This window comes from Meles meles, chromosome 1 (assembly GCF_922984935.1).
Source record: "Meles meles chromosome 1, mMelMel3.1 paternal haplotype, whole genome shotgun sequence".
Lineage (NCBI taxonomy): Eukaryota > Metazoa > Chordata > Mammalia > Carnivora > Mustelidae > Meles > Meles meles.
In genome coordinates this window covers 53,071,817-53,077,205 of record NC_060066.1, presented here as the reverse complement: position 1 = coordinate 53,077,205, position 5,389 = coordinate 53,071,817, and the positions used below count along the sequence as shown (strand labels likewise).

The window sequence follows — 5,389 nt, the reverse complement described above, 5'->3', positions numbered from 1 at the left end:
CTGGGTAGTCCTGCATGTTTTTGCTTGCTTTCTGGAGCTTCTTTTATCAACCTGGAAGGAATATGGCCAGACTAACACTGTGGATTCAGGAAAAGAGGGTAAGATATGTGAAGCAAAGCCAGAGTTCTGTTGCTGGATCTAGGCTACATCACACCAAGACCCTCAGATGTATGAGTAAGCCTTGTCTTAATCAGTAGAGCTGCTCAGATGAATTCAGTCTAGACCAGTTAACAAATGAATGAGAGTAAATTATTCTTGTTTCATTAGAAACTTCTTTATTCTTACTTATTTTTATTAAGCACCAGCTTAATATTACATAAAATTCAAATCATCCTTCAATAACCCATTCTTCCCTCCCCCATACAAATTCTTAATAAAGAGCTCTTCAAGTGAAGACACGCTCTCTTCTCTCTTCTGTTTAAAACTTTATCAAATAAAGGCAAAGAACTGATGGCCAACAGACACATGAAAAAGTGCTCCACGTCACTCGGCATCAGGGAAATACAAATCAAAACCACAATGAGAACTGTATACATCTTGCTGTAAAATGCTGCCCACACCTGTGGAAAGTGTCTGCCTAGGCTCTTTTCACTGTCCAGGTCCTGAAAGTCTATTTTTCATGAACTGTCTCTTCACAAAGCAAGTCCACCTCTTGCTATGTTTATCGTTCTGAGGGTCAAAAACTTTGTCACAAATCTGTCCAGTTTCTTGTCTCAACTGCTGTTAAGTAGGTTAACATCACCTTATCTTCCTGTTTGTTTGCTGGGGTGGCATAAATTGCATTAAGTGGAAAACAAGGCTCTTCAGGAATGGGAAAATTAGTGATTCCTAGTGTATACATTTCTTTTTCACCTTGGCTTTTGGAATTGCACTTTTGGAGATTCTTTAGACACAACAAAAGTGTAGAGAATTATATATATCAAGGTTCTATTAGCTTCCTTCTTAATGTCATAGTTTTTGAAGAAGATATTGGCCTTGAAGTAATAGATGGCTTCATCCACAATGCCTATATCTTTTGTCTGTCTAGGGATGAGTCCTTTGAACTGACTTCTGATAGGCAACAGTGCCATGTTTCCAATGATTTTGGTGTCAGGGTCCATTAGAAAAGAGTGATAAGCTGGGATCTTGGCGGTGCCTGGGTTTCAAGCTAGACAAGGAAATTAGGGTTTGAGCCTGGTGCTTCCAGTCTGGTGGCTGGGACCTAAATTTTTCATGTTTTAAGTGACTGAATTTTAGAATGGTTTGTTACAGAGTATTTTGTGATAGTGGCTACAACATGTATGCCTATATGAGGGATATATTTTTAGAACTAGAAATGTTGGGACAATGAATATTTCCCTCATTCAGTACATTATAGATTTCATTCTTTATTGATAATTTGATATATGTTTCATGATAAAACTAAGTCAGTATGTGTCTCCATTTATAGTTCCCACATTTGGAAATTTATCCAAACATGACACCGTCCTGAAAATATTAATCTTACTAGTCTGTTCTTACTTTATTTGTTAATTGCGTCTTTCTATATATATAAAGACATGGATATCTTATTTTTACAGAAGCATGGAAGTTCAAGATTATATAGTCTGCTGTGTAGAATACTGAAGTCAAATACATGAGTTCTGTCTCTACTGAACACTCTCTTTATAGAAAATTTCTAGGTGTGTATACCTTCCTGAAAACAATTTTGGTACATTCTGTGTGCCCCTTTATTGCTATATGGAGCTTTAGGATTCTCTACAGTAGAACACAAAACTTATATTCTACAAATAGTTAAATTATTGATGATGTTTTTTAAGTACTCTGGAAGTGAACTACATTTGTTAAACTTCTTTCTTTACTCAAGAAAATATCTATCAACTCAGATTATTGATGCACATGCCAGTGTACATAATCAGAAATATAGTTGTGTTTTAAATACTTGCCAGAGAGTAAACTATGGACCTGAGAGCTGCTCAATAGCTATAACCACATTGAAAAGAATTTTATTTGCTTAAGCATAGCTGATCCACCTATATCTCTAGACATTGTAAGTACCTGTCAAGAGCTTCAGAGAGTTGTGTTTATGTGGATCACACTGGTTTCCTACCCAGTTCCTTGTTACTGAATTGTTTGGTGAGTTGTCATCATCCTATACTAAGAGATATTGGAAGAAACTTCTCTGTGAAGGTCACTGTACTTATTTTGAGTTGTTGTATTGTTTAGTATATAATAGGGTTCTCTCTTTGAAATCTCATAGTAAATATTTTTTTCATTCGTACTTGTGCGACCATATTTTTCTTTGTCTCAAATTTTCAAATTTTAAATTCATTTGGGGTTGTATGCTAATTGTATTTTTGGAAGCTACTCTGAGACTTAGAATTACATAGCAAAGTATAAAATGTGGATGTAAATAAAAACCTGGTTGAAGTGTGATTAAAGTGAGACAAACGTCAGGATGTCCTTTCTATATGACATTAAATTATGAGACAGAGATGGATTCTTCCACACACTTCATTCCTCTGCGTAGCTATTAATTTAACTGCCTATTCCTTTTGGCACTCGGTTAATAAAAACAAATGTGTAGAACTGCTCCCTGATTCTCTTTTCCTCTTTGGAATATAAAGGAGAAAGTATGGCCCAGAGAACAGTTGCAGAATGATATTCACAAAATCTGTCAAGCCTCCCCACTGATTCATGACATGTTGTGGCCCTTAATACACTAAAAATTATATAATACACCCAGATTTTTGTTGGGTAGAAAAAGAGGAAACATCTTGCAAAGAGCCATCACTCTTGTACAGCAATTCAAATGGTTGTCTTATTTTGTTAGACTCAAATTGTCTATGCAGATGCCCCAAGTCAGTATTTCCAAACCATGCAGGTATCAGGAACATATACCTCATAAGGTGAAAATAGCCAGTGATTAGAAATGTAATTGTTTTTACTTATCTCTGTAAATGCAAATTATTTTGGGGTATATTGTAAAACATTCCATTTTTCTCTGTACAGAAATCTTTATGTGATTTGAACTATACAAGATTTTGAGGTCATTCTTTGGCTCAATGTAACCTGCCCAAATTAGCTAAGTAGATTTTTTTTTTTAAGAAACAAACAAAAGAAAAAATACAGTAATTAAAGAATATTTATTTGTTTTGGAACACACACACAAGATTTGTTTTTAAGGCATGCCTCAATATTACTCAGATTCTGTGGTATTTATATTTTTGCTTTTATACACTGCATAGTATTTGTCTTTGTTGTTGGATTTTTACTTTACTTTGCTTTTTAAACACTAAATAAGTTATTGTATTCACTAAATCATCACAGTGCACTCTTTTTATTATGAAATTATCAAATTAGAATAGATAAAATAAGATTAACCTTACAGAATAGGTCATAATATCAGATGTTAAATTTGAATATTGGGATGCCTGGGTGGCTCATTCAGTTAAGTGTCTGCCTTTAGCTCAGGTCATGATCCCAGAGTCCTGGGATTGAGTCCCATAGGGCCTTGCTCAGTGGGGAGCCTGTTTATCCCTCTGTCTGCTGCCCCCCCCCCCCTTGCTTGTGCTCTCTCTCTCTCTGGCCAATAAATAAATAAAATCTTTTTTAAAAAAAGGTTGGGTGTTATCCCATTGGTGTGAAGAGGAAATGCTGCTCAGTGCAAGTTGATCTCACTGTGTGTTTGAGAGTGGTTGAGGGAGAATAATCAGAAAGATTACTGAGTATGAAGTGCCCAGGACCAATGGTATCATAAGAACAGGTGGTGGGTAATGGGGACAGTATTCTAAATGATCAAATTTTGACTTTCAAAAAGTGAGGATATGGTTCGCCTCCCCTCCCCATGAAAAACAACCTGAGGGTTTTGAAGGGTCAGGGGTGGGAGGTTGGGGGAACAGGTGGTGGGTGATGGGGAGGGCACGTTTTGCATGGAGCACTGGGTGTTGTGCAAAAAGAATGAATACTGTTATGCTGAAAAAAATAAATAAAATGAAAATTAAAAAAAAAAACAAAAAAAAAACATGAGAAAAAAAATAAATAAAATAAAAATACAGCAATCGGAGAAAGACAACTATCATATGATCTCCCTGATATGAGGACATGGAGAAGCAACATGGGGGGGGTAGGGGGATAGGAGAAGAATAAATGAAACAAGATGGGATTGGGAGGGAGACAAACCATAAATGACTCTTAATCTCACAAAACAAACTGGGGGTTGCTGGGGGGAGGTGGGATTGGGAGAGGGGGAGCGGGCTATGGACATTGGGGAGGGGAGGCGAACCATAAGAGACTATGGACTCTGAAAAACAACCTGAGGGTTTTGAAGGGTCAGGGGTGGGAGGTTGGGGGAACAGGTGGTGGGTGATGGGGAGGGCACGTTTTGCATGGAGCACTGGGTGTTGTGCAAAAAGAATGAATACTGTTACGCTGAAAAAAAAAATAAATAAATAAAAAGGGAAAAAAAAAAGTGAGGATATGGTAATTGTTGTAATTTCCAGTTTGAAACTTCCATTTAACAATGTTGTGATGTTATATATTTCCCGAAAAATAAATGAAGACTTAATATTTGCTTGTTACTTAGCCCATAGCTAACGACAGAAGCATCACTTCCCCAGAGCAGTCTTCCTTGATAACCTCATCACCCTCCTGGTCTAAGTCGAAAATTTATTTAGACTTTCTGGTCTAAAATTTATTTATTTTTTACTATACTTTCAAAGAACCATGTTCCTTCCCTTTGTTGTAATTAAATGCTCACTTGTACATTTATTTGATTGTTTGATGGTAAGTCCTTTTCTACAGCTTTTATCACTAGAATTTGTACAATGTAAGGATTAAATAAATGATGCTTCACTTTGTGAACAATGAAAAGTGATTATTGTTGAATTCAAAGAGGTTGCTTTCTTTTCTATCAGAAAATATTTTTTTTCTTCAGAATTCTGGCCTGATGGTGGATGCATGATTGTTTCTTATTTTAAGACACATACATTACTACATGTTTTCTTTCATATATATAGCATATATTATATTTTAGAAAGAAATTTTCTATTATCATTAATATGGCTGATTAGGTATTGGAACTTACCTTCTATTGTGAGACATTTCTGTTTTATCTGCATGTCTTCTGAACTGAGGGTACTGGCAGGTTTTGTCAGCTGTGTTTGAAATGCAGACATCTTTGGAAGTTAGAAGGAAGAATTTTTTTTTCTTTTTCTTTTTTTTTTAAATTTTTTTTTTTCTTGACCAGGAATATAAAGACAGAAATTCCTTATAGGCAAAACCGGACAGGTTTTAAAATCTTTAAAAGATTAATAGTTTCTTAATTTTGAGGTTCCTTAGTTATGACAAAGATTCTTACGAATGTAACAAAGACTCCTACCTTAGCCTGCCTCTGCATTATCCCATGGAA

At 35.7% G+C, this 5,389-nt stretch overlaps 1 pseudogene; it reads right to left on the bottom strand.

Moving 5' to 3' along the window:
- Window positions 1-588: 588 nt before the first annotated feature.
- Window positions 589-5,156, bottom strand: LOC123944037 (annotated as a pseudogene).
- Between the last annotated feature and the right edge of the window lie 233 nt (window positions 5,157-5,389).